Consider the following 15203-nt stretch of genomic DNA (forward strand, 5'->3'; position numbering starts at 1 on the left):
GTGACTGACTTGACCATTCAAGAATATTCCACTTCTTTGCTTTAATAAACTCCTGGGTTGCTTTGGCTTTATGTTTTGGGTCATTGTCCATCTGTAGTATGAAACGACGACCAATCAGTTTGGCTGCATTTGGCTGGATCTGAGCACACAGTATGGCTCTGAATACATCAGAATTCATTCGGCTGCTTCTGTCCTGTGTCACATCCTCAATAAACACTAGTGACCCAGTGCCACTGGCAGCCATGCATGCCCAAGCCATCACACTGCCTCCGCCGTGTTTTACAGATGATGTGGTATGCTTTGGATCATGAGCTGTACCACGCCTTCGCCATACTTTTCTCTTTCCATCATTCTGGTAGAGGTTGATCTTGGTTTCATCTGTCCAAAGAATGTTCTTCCAGAACTGTGCTGGCTTTTTTAGATGTTTTTTAGCAAAGTCCAGTCTAGCCTTTTTCTTCTTGATGCTTATGAGTGGCTTGCACCGTGCAGTGAACCCTCTGTAGTTACTCTCATGCAGTTTTCTCTTTATGGTAGATTTGGATGTTGATACGCCTACCTCCTGGAGAGTGTTGTTCACTTGGTTGGCTGTTGTGAAGGAGTTTCTCTTCACCATGGAGATTATTCTGCAATCATCCACCACTGTTGTCTTCCGTGGGCGCCCAGGTCTTTTTGCATTGATGAGTTCACCAGTGCTTTCTTTCTTTCTCAGGATGTACCAAACTGTAGATTTTGCCACTCCTAATATTGTAGCAATTTCTCGGATGTTTTTTTTCTGTTTTTGCAGCTTAAGGATGGCTTGTTTCACCTGCCTGGAGAGCTCCTTTGACCGCATGTTTACTTCACAGCATAACCTTCCAAATGCAAGCACCACACCTCAGATCAACTCCAGGCCTTTTATCTGCTTAATTGAGAATGACATAACGAAGGCATTGCCAACACCTGTCCATGAAATAGCCTTGGAGTCAATTGTCCAATTACTTTTGGTCCCTTTTAAAACAGGGTGGCACATGTTAAGGAGCTGAAACTCCTAAACCCTTCATCCAATTTTAATGTGGATACCCTCAAATGAAAGCTGAAAGTCTGAACTTCAACTGCATCTGAATTGTTTTGTTTAAAATTCATTGTGGTAATGTCTAGAACCAAAATTAGAAAAATGCTGTCTCTGTCCAAATACAGTTATATGAAAAAGTTTGGGCACCCCTATTAATCTTGCGCTTAATGTTTTATAAAAATTGGTGTTTTTGCAACAGCTATTTCAGTTTGATATATGTAATAACTGTTGGACACAGTAATGTTTCTGCCTTGAAATGAGGTTTATTGTACTAACAGAAAATGTGCAATCTGCATTCAAACAAAATTTGACAGGTGCATAAGTATGGGCACCCTTATCATTTTCTTGTTTTAAATACTCCTACCTACTTTTTACTGACTTACTAAAGCACTTTTTTTGGTTTTGTAACCTCATTGAGCTTTGAACTTCATAGCCAGGCAATCATGAGAAAAGCTACTTAAAGTGGCCACTTGCAAGTTGTTCTCCTGTTTGAATCTCCTCTGAAGAGTGGCATAATGGGCTCCTCAAAGCAACTGTCAAATGATCTGAAAACAAAGATTATTCAACATAGTTGTTCAGGGGAAGGATACAAAAAGCTGTCTCAGAGATTTAACCTGTCAGTTTCCACTGTGAGGAACATAGTAAGGAAATGGAAGAACACAGGGACAGTTCTTTTTAAGGCCAGAAGTGGCAGGCCAAGAAAAACATCAGAAAGGCAGAGAAGAAGAATGGTAAGATTAGTCAAGGACAATCCTCAGACCACCTCCAGAGAGCTGCAGCATCAACTTGCTGCAGATGGTGTCACTGTGCATCGGTCAAGTATACAACGCACTTTGCACAAGGAGAAGCTGTATGGGAGAGTGATGCGAAAGAAGCCGTTACTGCAAGCATGCCACAAACGGAGTAGGCTGAGGTATGCAAAAGCACATTTGGAGAAGCCAATTTCTTTTTGGAAGAAGGTCCTGTGGACTGATGAAACCAAGATTGAGTTGTTTGGTCATACAAAAAGGCGTTATGCATGGCGGCAAAAAAACACAGCATTCCAAGAAAAACACTTGCTACCCACAGTAAAATTTGGTGGAGGTTCCATCATGCTTTGGGGCTATGTGGCCAATGCCGGCACCGGGAATCTTGTTAAAGTTGAGGGACGCATGGATTCCACTCAGTATCATCAGATTCTTGACAATAATGTTCAAGAATCAGTGATAAAGTTGAAGTTACGCAGGGGGTGGATCTTTCAGCAAGACAATGATCCAAAACACCGCTCCAAATCTACTCAGGCATTCATGCAGAGGAACAATTACAATGTTCTGGAATGGCCATCCCAGTCCCCAGACCTGAATATCATTGAACATCTGTGGGATCATTTGAAGAGGGCTGTCCATGCTCGGCGACCATCAAACTTAACTGAACTGGAATTGTTTTGTAAAGAGGAATGGTCAAAAATACCTTCATCCAGGAACTCATTAAAAGCTACAGGAAGCGACTAGAGGCTGTTATTTTTGCAAAAGGAGGATCTACTAAATATTAATGTCACTTTTCTGGTGAGGTGCCCATACTTATGCACCTGTCAAATTTTGTTTGAATGCAGATTGCACATTTTCTGTTAGTACAATAAACCTCATTTCAAGGCAGAAACATTACTGTGTCCAACAGTTATTACATATATCAAACTGAAATAGCTGTTGCAAAAACACCAATTTTTATAACACCTTAAGCTTAAAACACCAATTTTTTATAACACCTTAAGCTTAAGATTAATAGGGGTGCCCAAACTTTTTCATATAACTGTATATATAGACCTAACTGTAGCAGAGCTGAGTCAGTATGTTCAGAGCACAGTAAAGTGATGATTACTCTGCTGTGCTCTGAACACGGCAGCGGTGGTAAGTGGTAATCTGCAGCCTTGCATTGTACTACTAATGTAAGGCTGTGACCACTGCTCCCCACCGCCGATACTCGCCTCATCCAGGACCTCCGCTCCCTGCAACTCACTCAGAGTCCGGCAGCTCCTGGCACTGCTCGGCTCTTGTTGAGCACTGAGTGGTGACAGGGGAAAATGTAGCCCCCCCCGCATACAGCTGCAGGCTTCACAAAAATTGCACTGATCTCCTGCCACCTCCCACAGCTGTGACCTGGGTGTGTCCAGATCACAGCAGGAAGCAGCCACAGTGTAGGAGATGCAGTAGGACAGCGACCGGAGACTTCCATGTACAGGGGCTGCAGTATTTGAGGTGCTTAAGTGTAATTACACCCCAGAATATGCAAATGGCAGCTCCCAATGGCTGCAGAAAAAATAATAATAAAAAAAATAATTAAAGCGAATTTAATTTTGTAATTGTGTACTGATCCTGAACTCCATCCTGTATTATACTCCAGAGCTGCACTCACTATTCTGCTGGTGCAGTCACTGTGTATATACATTACATTACTGATCCTGAGTTCCACCCTGTAGATCTTTCCTCTCTATACACACTTTTTTTTTTTTTTATAAATAATATAAAATAAATACTAACTATACAAATATATCAAATATATACAAGACAAAACAAAACATCCCACACTCGAGCCCACCAGTCTCAACCCCGGCACTGACCTGAGAGCTGGTCCTGCGTCTCATGCCTCAGTCCATGTCCAACGTCCATAGGCCAGATCAGGCAGTGCCAGTTTTTCACCCAAATAATTAGTGTCCCACAAGATGAACCCACCTCCCCCCTTTTCCCACCACCCAACCTAACACCTACACCCAAATCCGTATCCTTATATACAATATATACAGAAACAAACAATACAATAACCACAACTGACAAAGCCCAAGTTCGGCGCCTGCAGCCCTTCATCACTGTCTACTGAACAAAACAAGACAAAAATCTATGGTGTCAGCAGCAGCCCACCACCAGGAGAGGAGATGACCAGACTAGGGCACACTAAAAGAAAAGCCTCTCCAGAGGAGAGCGGCCCTTCGTGTGCCCAGTCTCTCATACTTCAGAGAACGCACCTTCACCAGGTCACTGAGTATGGTACTAAACACATCGTCCACTGGGAGGATTTTCCGTTGCGTCGATACTAAGCACCGTGCGTTCCACGTGTGATACCTAACCACTGTGCTAACTAGAAATAAGGTGCAGCGGTCCCGACCACCCAGGTCCCCGAATGCTCCATAGGCCCATTCCGCATAAGAGAGACCGGCCAGCCGGGGCCAGCCAATGGAGGCGCCCACCCTGTTGAACACCTCTGTGTTAAAGGGACAACGAAGCAGGAAGTGGTTCATGCTTTCTAGCATGGTACCACAATGCTCCCGAGGACCGTTCCTGTTCTCAGAGCTCCTACACTTCAGATTGTCCCTCACATACAGTTTCCCTTGGAAGCAGTGCCGAGCCAAGTCCCAAAAGATGCAGACCCACCCCAAGATCCGGCAATCCCTGAGCGCCAGAGGCCTCTGAAAATGGGTCAACAGAACCCTTTTGTCATGGAGCTTCCTTGGCAGAGTCCTGACCTCCCACATTCCCAGACCCCACCAGTGAATTACCTTCAGAACCACGGTAGCGTAAGCCGGGAGATGTCCATGCTGTGTGCGTAGATCCTTCACTTGCCCTCCTGTCTCCCATTCCTGGAAGAAAGGCTGAAACCATCCCCTACAGGAGAATACCCACGGAGGAGCCCTCTCTTTCCAGAGGTTTGCAATATTGATCTTAATGAAGGTATTCACAAGGAATACCACAGGGTTGACCATACCCAACCCTCCTAGTCTCCTCGTACGGTAAGTAACCTCCCTCTTGACCAGGTTCAGTCTATTCCCCCATAAAAGTTGGAAGAACAAACTGTAGACCCGAGTCCAGAGAGGCTCCGGCAAGATGCACACACTGCCCAGATAGATCAGCAAAGGGAGCAGGTAGGTTTTAATCAGGTTTACCCTTTCCCTTAGGGTCAAAGACCAACCCGTCCATTGGTTCACCTTATGAGTGGCGATCTCCAGCCTGCTGTCCCAATTTTGATTGGGGTAATCCCCCTGGCCAAATTCGATGTCAAGAACTTTTGCAGAGACTTTGGTCCTGGAAGGGTGTCCGGGAGATCAAAACCAGAATCTCCTCCTCCCAGCCAGAGACTCTCACACTTATCCCAGTTGATCTTGGACCCGGATGCCTCCGAGTAGCGATTTACCTCTGAAGTCAGCCATTCTGCCTCCCCATCAGAGGAAACAAAAACGGTGACATCATCGGCATACGCCACCACTCTCGGAGTGGCTTCTGGTGCTGCCCGGTCCATCCCGATCCCAGCCAACGGTCCACGCTCCACCCTCCTAAGAAGTGGGTCAATCACAAACACGTACAGCAGCAGGCTCAAGGGACAACCCAGGCGAACACCACACCCAACCTCAAAAGAGCTGCCAATCCAACCGTTCACGAGCAGGAAACTTTCTGCCCCAGCGTACAAGGTCTTAAGCCAATCAACAAACCCCCCCCCTCCCCCCCGGCAGGCCATACCTCAGAAGGACAGACCAGAGGTACTCATGATTAACCCGATCAAACGCTTTTGCCTGGTCCAATGACAGCATGTACCCCTTCCAGTGGCCAGCCCTACCCTGTTCCACCGCGTCTCGGACACAGAGTGCAGCACTAATTGTACTGCGGCCCGGAACAGAGCAATGCTGGGTTCACGAAAGGAGTCAGGGCACAAATTTCACCAGCCGATTAAACAGCACCTTCGCCAAAACCTTCCTGTCTGCATTGAGAAGCGCTATGGGATGCCAATTCTCAATGCAAGATGAGTCCTTACCCTTTGACAAGATGATCAGGGCAGACCTCCTCATTGACTTTGGCAGAGTGCCCGAGGAAAGACACTCATTGAATACCTCAGTCAAGAGGGGAACCAAGGCGTCCTTAAAGGTCTTATAGAATTCAGATGTTAAGCCATCTGGACCAGGAGATTTCTTTAGGGCAAGCCCTTCAATCGCCAACTTAACTTAATCTTCCCTGATCGTCTCTGTCAAAATGCCAAGAGAGGAGTCTACCCCTGGTTCGGGGACGGCTTCAGCCAGAAAAGCCGACATCTCATCCCAATCAAGATCTCTCTTCCCCAAGTGGTGCGAGTAGAAGGATCTGACGACCTCCAGAATCCCTGATCTGGATCTTTTCAGGGATCCCGCAGTGTCAACCAGTCCTGTAACAACTTTACTATTCACTGACACCTTGCAGTTTCTGTAAGGGTTGGGCGAGCGGTACTTCCCATAATCCCTCTCAAAAACTAAAGATGTGTGTCTATCATACTGACACCTCATTAGCAAAGATTTCACTCTGGAGATCTCCTCGCGGCTACCTCCAGTTGAGACAAGATGCTCGAGTTTCCTCCTCAGGCCCTGATACAGGCGGTACCTGTCCAGGCTCCTGAGGCTCGAGAGCTGGCGGAAGAATCTCACCACCCTTTTCTTGAACATCTCCCACCACTCTGACTTACTACTACAAAGATGCAGTAAGGGTACCTGGCTCTGAAGAAAATCCTCAAAGGACTGTCTTATCTCTGCTTCTTCCAAGAGAGACGTATTGAGCCACCAAAAGCCTCTTCCCATCCAGAGGGTCTCTGTAACATTCAGAGAAAACAAAATCAAACAGTGATCGTCGAACTCCACCTCAACAACAGATACTGCTGAAGAGACGGCTTCCTATTTTAAATAAAACCTGTCTATCCTGGACCTACAGTTACCTCTGATAGGTGAACCCCTCGTGGCCTGGGGAGTGCCGGATGTGGACATCCACCAGGCGAACCTCACTAGCTATACTATTAAGGGCGACGCTATCATAAGTCAGCTTGTCTCTGGAACCTCCTCTATCTCGGGGCCTGCTGACTCGTAAAAAGGTAGGGCTTGATCCTCATAAAGAGACACTTCCGGTCCCACTTAGGTTGGGGACCATAGATGTTAATGAGCCGAAGCTCCTGTCCCTTCATGATGACATTTAATATCAAGCACCTCCCCATTTCTAACTCAATAACCCGTCGGCATTCTACCGGTGCGGTAAAAATGACCGCCACTCCGCTATACGGCTCAGCCTCAAGAGACCAATAGGAGGGCCCGAGTCTCCACTCCCTCTTTGCTTTAAACACCACTGCCATATTTGGCAGCCTGGTCTCTTGCAAAAAAGAAAATGTCAGCTTCAACCCGGCTGAGAAAATCAAATGCTGCAAATCTAGCCATATTTGACTTAATTCTGGCGACATTAATGGATGCCAGTGTCAACAGAGTGGGTACCGCCATCATTGGTGATTGAGTTAGATGGCTTTCTTCTTCCCACTCACCTTATCCTCTGCCTCAGACGAGGAATCCTTCCCCCCTGTTTAACGATACAGAGGTGTCAATTCCCACATTTTTCCTTCTTTTTTCGTCCTCGTCTCCAGACTCTGGGCCAGTCCCCCCCCCCCCCCAAGGACCTTGCATCCCCAGGAGAAGGAGACTCGGCGCCCCCTGTAAGCTCCGCCGAAGCCGGAACCTCACCCTCAGCCTCCTCTTCTGAGGAAGAGATGTTATCAAGGGCTTGGAACCGGTTAGAAAGACCAACCAGAGGGGAGTCAGTTTTACCTTCCTTAGGTACCTTGGTCAGAGCGGGAGAAGATGTTTTATCTCCCTTCTTTCTCTTCTTTTCGGTGCCGAGCTTACGCTTGTCCTCTAGCCACCGTTTATTATCCTCATCCATACTACCATAATAAGGGGATTATTCTGAGGCAGAGGCTGTTTCCTCCCTGTGGATCCTCCTGACCTCCTCATCCAACTCATCATCCCTCGGGGCCTCAGCAGCAACACTGGCATCCAGGACAGAGGGCCGCCCCAGTAGCCCGGGGCTCGCCCCGCTCCCTCTCCTGTCTGCGCTTGCCTCAGCTGGGCAGGCATCTTTTTATTGCTTTTCTTCCCTGGCCCCTCAGCTCCCCCACCCCTGCTAGTCCCCTCTCCAGCAGAATCTGCCTCACGGCTTTCTCCCACCGGGGTCTCGACTGCATTAGCGAAGGAGCGAGGACAACGGCTAAATGGGAGACCTAACTCACCACACAGGTGGTACCTAATCTCCACACCAGAGACAGCAAGATGGCTGACACCCCCCACACAACGCACATTTCTGCACAGTGCAGTTTGCACTGAAGTGTGTGGGGTCGTCACACCTGTGACAGAGCTTCGGTTGCCCCTGGTAGAAGACCAGGATACGATCCCTACCCAGGAAGGCAGAAGATGGAATGTGGGCAACCGTACCACCTGAACGTTTAAGTTTTACCATAAACGTCCAGGCACCTGACCAGATGCCAAACTCGTCGCGGTTTTTCTTTGGCATCTCCACCACCTCTCCATACCGACCAAGCCACGTCATGATGTCATAGCAAGAAAGTGACTCGTTACAACGAGTCATCACGGTCACTTTCTTGATTTGGTTTTCGCGAGACTCTGCCTGAATGGCAAAGTCTCGCCAGCCGGGCTCATTTTTTGTCAACTCATAATTCGTCCAGAAGAGCTCAAGCCCCTCCGGCCGAACAAAGCTGACATCAAACTCAGGCGTGGAATAGGGATGTATCAAGGCGTAGATGTCAATCGCCTTGAAGCCCATCCTCAGCAAGAGCTCCACAATTTTAGACCTTGGAGTACATGCATCACTGTCCCTCCACCGAAGACGGACTACATTCCTATGCACACACCCTGGCCCGGCTGTTGGGAGGGACCACACTGTATCCCCCCCCCCTTTTTGCTCTCGAAAGGCCCAGAAGGATAGATCAACCTCTCGACCCTCTACCATTAGTGATCTCTCCCCCTTCTTTAGAGCCTCCAGAAGGCGCCGTTGCAACTTGCCGTCCCCAAAGCCCGGAGACGAGGAGAAGGATGCCCTATTTACCCCGGAGGTGACACTGGTATAACTCTGGACAGGTGTTGCCACCACCGGGGGGGCAACCGGACCAGTGACTACATCAGCCCTAACAGAATCACCATTACCCACCTCCATCTCACCCTCCACCAAACCAGCAACCACACCACTTGACAATGAATTGGCCTCATTCACACCCACAACCACATTCATTCCTGCTGGACCAGTAACAATGGTGGATGACATTTTGACCTCAGCATCATCAGGCACAAGGAGCTCAGTCACCTCCATAGAACTGGAGGCGACCTCACCCCTGGTCTTATGTGTGCCCTCCACATCATCAGTCAGTAATTTCTGTTTGGCATTCGGTATAATGCGCCGCTGATCTTTAACTGCTGCGAGGTGCTGCTGATCTCTAGCATCTGGATCCTCCGGACCAGCGACGCCAACACAAAATAGCACTTTCGTGGGAGGACTGGAACTCTCAGCCTCAGCAGCCCTCTCACACTGCCGCCGCTTCTCAACTAAGTGATCAGCGGCAACAGCATTCAGAGGCTCCGAGGCTACCAGAGCTGCCCCCGACACGGGGCTGCTCCCCTCTCCCACTGTGGAGCGCACCACAGCATCGTGGCCTGACCGAACGCCCGCCGCCGGGCCGCCCTCACTGTCCAGCCTCTCGGCTGAAGCACCTCCTGCTGCGTCCCCGCTACTACAAGCAGAAACCGAGCTCTGCGCCTCACTACCATGCTGTGTAATCTCTCTGCGCCTTTGCATCGGATCCACAGCAGAACCCGGGCTGGGCTGGGCAACTGGGCTTATACAGCGAGCTGAGCCTGCCGCCGACTCAGGCGGTACAGGGAGGGGGGCATATACGTATCTTAGCGCTTCCTGTAGCTTTGGCTTGGTCTTCTTAGCCTTTTTGTGGCCCCCAGGTGCCTCTTCTGGTAGATCGTCACCAAGATGGAAGTTTTGGAGGCACACTGGGGACTCCAGGAGCTTTATCTCCACCATTAGCGCCCCTCCCTGACCGCTGCTGTCACTGTCCTCCCCAGATCCAGCAGAACTGCGACCGGATGTCATTGTCGCCTGTCCTGCAGGGAGCTCGCTGCATGTGGCCTGCGGGTGACTTTGCTGGCTGCCAGGTGGGGCTTTCTGCTGGTCATCATCACTCTCATCATCCACCTCGCTCTCAGGCTGCAGCCTCATCTGCCTTTTCTCTCTGTTATCAGCCATTTCTCTGAATCGGTCTTCATTAATTAGTTTTTCCTTGAATGGACCACTCTGCTCTTTGATGGTGACTTTCCTTAGTTCCAGCACATTAATCTCACTGGTCAGCCTCTTTACCTCCGCCTGGAGTTTAGTCTTCCTTGATTTGGAGGCACCTGCAGCTTTAGCGCTTCTGCTCCTCCCGAAGCCTCCTGACGAGCTTAGTCGCATCTTCAAACTCACGGAGGTGGCTCATGACCCAGGAGGCATAGGTGGACACAGAGTCCCGGGGTCTCTGCAGCCCCCACTCTTTCTTCTGAGTGAGGTCGGCCTCACCTCCGTGAGCACTCAGCTTTCCTCCTGAAGGAGCGCCATCATGCACGCTGTAAGCTTTACCTCCATGCTGGAAGCCTTGCAGCTCCTAGGAGTTTCCACAGTCCCGGGGGGAATAGGAGCCACATTACTGCGACTCCTGGTGGAGCATCTCATCCCCGAGTCCTCCAATGTGCAGGCCGGTTGCTGGTTTCTTCTGCCCCCTGCCGGCCTGGTGCGGGAAGCAGAAGCCTGGGACTTGGCACCATCACTCATTCCAGGAAACCCACTTCCTCCCTGGGTAGGAGAGAGAGCAGATCCCCAGGTGGAGAGCTGTTGGTTCTCAGAGCTCAGGAGCACACAGCAGGATCTGCAGCAACCACACCCACAATCACCACAGTGAGCAACAGCTGATCAGAGCTGCACTCACTATTCTGCTGGTGCAGTCACTGTGTACATACATTACATTACTGATCCATAGTTACATCCTGTATTATACTCCAGAGCTGCATTTATGACGCGCCCCCTGGGCCGTGGGGTACTCAGTGCCGGGCCGGTCGTTGCTAGGAGAGATGTCACAGTGGCAGTGACCCGGTCCGTGACCCAGAGCGGTCAATAAAAGGGGGTATTTACAGGGGAATTAAAGTTCTTATATAAAGTTTGTGACGCCACCTGTGGGTATGCAGCTATATGGAACTGCCGCTGCGGAGCAGGTCCTCTGGAGCTGGTGTAAATGCAGCAGAGTTGGTTCAGCTCTCCACAGGTAGAGCTTAGCTCCAGGGCAGTGTAGATGTTGCTGTTATGGAAGTAGCACTCATGGTGCAGTGTAGTGCAGGGGGTGATGGCGCAGCAGTAATAATTCACAGAGACAGTGGGGTGCAGTCTTCAGGATTTACTCACAGTTCTTACTTGGCTCCTGGTTACAACTGCAGATCATAACTTCCCACGTCGTGCTGCATTCACCGGGCAGGGGCTCAGCCAACCCTCAGGTGCCTCTGGAGTACATAACGGGACCCCCTTCTGTGTGTTCCTTCTGGCCTTCTCCCTGCACCTCACACCCAGTGTCCCAATCCAGTGACCGCAGACCTTGCCGGGCGACGTCTTCTCTGTCCCCTGGGTCCTCTATGGCCACCTTCTTGGTGAGATAGATGTGGCTTGTGGCTGCAGTAACTGAAATACTGCAGCCTTCAGTTTCCTAGCTAAATATTTTTAATTCTCACTAGTTAGGGGCCGGTCCTCTCTGCGACCTGATCCCTCCACCGCCTGGTAAACTCGGGCGTACGGGTGGCCTCCAGCACTGCCCGTACACCTGGGATCCTTTCTTCACTCCTGGAGCCTTCTCTCTGCTCCCGTTCCTTCCTCCTCACTCAGGCCCGCGCTTCCCCTGACCAGAACTCCTGCTTCCAACTCTTCCTCTCACTCGCTCTCCTCAGACTCCACTCTTCTAGATGGTTCCATCCCCTTTTATATCACTTCTTTCAATGCTCCCCTGATCTTCTTCCTCCACCCACACCCACTACATAGTTCCCCCTACTTTGGTTCCCCCCACTCCAGCCAGGGACCTAGCTCAGCAGGAAGGACGTATCTTGCCCCTCCTGCTGGTCTCGAGTTAGTATTGTTGGATGCAGGTGTTAGGGTCCCGGGCAGTACTCCTTCCTTACCTGAGAGTGAGATACCACACCTCTGGGTGAGATGCAGTACCTCTGTGGCGACTGAACCCTCAGGGGCGCCACACATTCACTATTTTGCTGGTGGAGTCACTGTGTACATACATTACATTACTGATCCTGTACTGATCCTGAGTTACATCCAGTATTATTCTCCAGAGCTGCACTCACTATTCTGCTGGTGCAGTCACTATGTACATACATTACATTACTGATCCTGAGTTAAATCCTGTATTATACTCCAGAGCTGCACTCACTATTCTGCTGGTGCAGTCACTGTACACATACATTACATTATAGGTACACGTTATGGCGCTGAGCTCTGCAGGGGCATTATAATAACATTTAGAGCTGTGCCAGCTGCACGGATTACGAGTAGTTATTGACCCACATTGCGGGTGATTAGAATGCCAGTATAAATGGCTATCACTGCCATCTGGTAAAGAGATTTCCATGGGTTGATGCGGGATTACATAATTTATGAGATCAAACGCTCTTAATCGCTCTGGCTGATCCGCGCTTTTGTTCCTCTTTTGCAGGGTAGGGGGGGAGCACATTGGGAGAATGAAGTTTTTGGTTTCCCGGGAGGGTGCATGAGAGGTCTCCTCTAAGGTTACTGTAATTATCGTTAATTATGAATCGTGTTTGTGTCCTCGGCCTCGTATGTTACTATGTGATACTGTACAATTCAGATCAGAGGGGAAATAATACACAATACAAACATTCAGCTGCGGAGCCGTTATTTATGACACCTTTGACAAGACGAGAAAGGGGAAAAGATGCAGGAAAACATATTTACAGATGTAGCAGAGCTGAATGTGTCATTATGATTTTTAGAAATGAGTGAACCGAGTCGTTACAAATCGAATTTCCCCCAAAATTTGGGATTCTGAAGAATCTGAAATTTTTGGTATTCGATATGTCTGAATCCAGCAAAACGGCAGCTAGCCGGACACAATTTTTCTACCTTCTTTTAAGGCCTGAGAAAGGGTTAAAATAATAAAATACATGATACTCGCCTATCCTTGTTCCCCATCTGTCTTACAGCTGCAGCTCCGTAGTCCTCCGTGCTCATCATCAGTTCTTCCAGCAGTGAGACCAGTGATTGGTCGGAAAGGGTCACATACGGGGCCACAAACCTCATTGATGGCAATGATATGCATCCCTCCCCACTACCATATGGCCATATGAGGTGCCGGAAGACCCAGTGATCAGCTCGGGGGACTGGGGATCTTCGGTGCCAAAGGTGGTGCAAAGACATGTGAGGGTCTTTAACAGGTGAGGATAATGGCAGAACCCTACATACCCCATTGTAACTCAACAGGGGGCTACTGATGACCAGATCCCATTGCTGGATTGTTAGGGTCTTTTTAAGAATATAGGTCTTCTTGGCTAAATATATCGACTCAGTTTTATTCTTCCTGTGGATTTCTTAGTGCGTCCAATGCAGGCTAGGTGCAGGCATGCATAATTATATATTTTAAGCCATAAATATATATGTATTTTTTTACCTGCTGTAAACGCCGCTGTTCTCCTGAATCCGGCAATGTTTCTCTTTTGTTTCTGCGCCTCTCCATTCCTGAGATATGGTCCTTTCTTCCCTGTATATAAATCTAGTCTTTTTTTTAGCCAACTGGGTGTGGTGCTTTAGAATATGCCCACAAGGAAGTGCAATGGACCACGCCCATTTGGATAACAATACTAGATTTATATACAGGGGAGAGGAGGCCATATCTCAGGAACAGAAAGTCACAGGAACAAAAGAAAGACAGCACCGGATTCAGGAGAAAAGCAACATCTACACCAGGTAAGAGACACCGACATACTCATCACCGCGGCCGCATGGTCACCTCCCCATCTCTCGGCACGTCTCTCTGCTTCTTGTTGTCTGCGCATGCCGCACAGACTCCCGGCTCTATGCTTATTGCGCACGCTCTCCCCTGTGCTCTTAAAGGGGCAGCGCACATAGTTTGAAAATGCCACCTGCCAATAGCTGGGAGGCATCTTGTATTAAAGGCACCCTCCCGTTCTCCCATTAGTGAGTGTTTGTGCAACTAGGGAGTTGCCAGGTCCTAGTCCTTGTACCTGAATCCTGTCCTGCCAAGTTACTCTGAGCCCAGTCCGTGTCAATGTACCTGACCCCTGGGGTCAGCAGCTTTAGTCCCGGGGACTGCCTGGTTGTGATACCTGGCAGTTACTTGCAGCCCAGTCTGACTCCACCATCAGGAGCTCCAGTGAAAACCAGGTAGCCGCTTAGCTATGCCCCTCCTAGATAAGCCCGGCTCCATGGCACAATAGGTCCACGAACCACGTGTGCAACAAGCACCATGATCACTACAGATCTCACCTGGAATCTTAAACAAATATGAACCACTACATGATAATAATACATACCGCCTAAAAAGTAGGAGCTATTATAGAATTTAACGCCAGGAAAATAGGATCTTGTGTTCCATTCCAGGAGGTTCCATTGAATATAAAAGTCTTTACACTTTGCATCTTGGAGTTTAGGTGAAGCTGGGCAACACCTTTTTCTTAAAATTCCTGGTGGTGGGGTATTTTAGATTTTTTTTTATTCTGGTCTACTCTTGAAGCAGATGAGATCTCATAGCATATTCCTAGTGCCACCATTAGAGGGAGCTCACCACAAAGATTTTTACAGCTGAGCTCCCCCTAGTGGTGGCAGTGAGTAGACAAAATGTTAAAGTTTTGCATAAGGACAAAGCGATATATAATAAACTAGCTATTGAGCCCGTTCTACGCCCGGGTGGCGAGCATTTTTATTGGTATATGGTCTCCCATGCTGGTATGTGCTGCCCCCATCCAGGTATTTGTGCTGCCCCCATCCTGGTATTTGTGCTCCCCAATCCTGTTCCTCCATCCTGTTATGTGCTGCCCTCATCCCTATCCTGGTATGTATGGCACCCCTCACCCCCAATCCTGGTATGCATGGCACCCCTCACCACTAATCCTGGTATGCATGGCACCCCTCACCCCCAATCCTGGTATGCATGGCACCCCTCACCCCCAATCCTGGTATGCAAGGCACCCCTTACCCCCAATCCTGGTATGCAAGGCACCCCTCACCCCCAATCCTGGTATGCATGGCACCCCTCACCCCCAATCCTGGTA

This window comes from Phyllobates terribilis, unplaced genomic scaffold (assembly GCF_046119375.1).
Source record: "Phyllobates terribilis strain yellow unplaced genomic scaffold, ASM4611937v1 Scaffold_5__5_contigs__length_657084704, whole genome shotgun sequence".
Taxonomy (NCBI): domain Eukaryota; kingdom Metazoa; phylum Chordata; class Amphibia; order Anura; family Dendrobatidae; genus Phyllobates; species Phyllobates terribilis.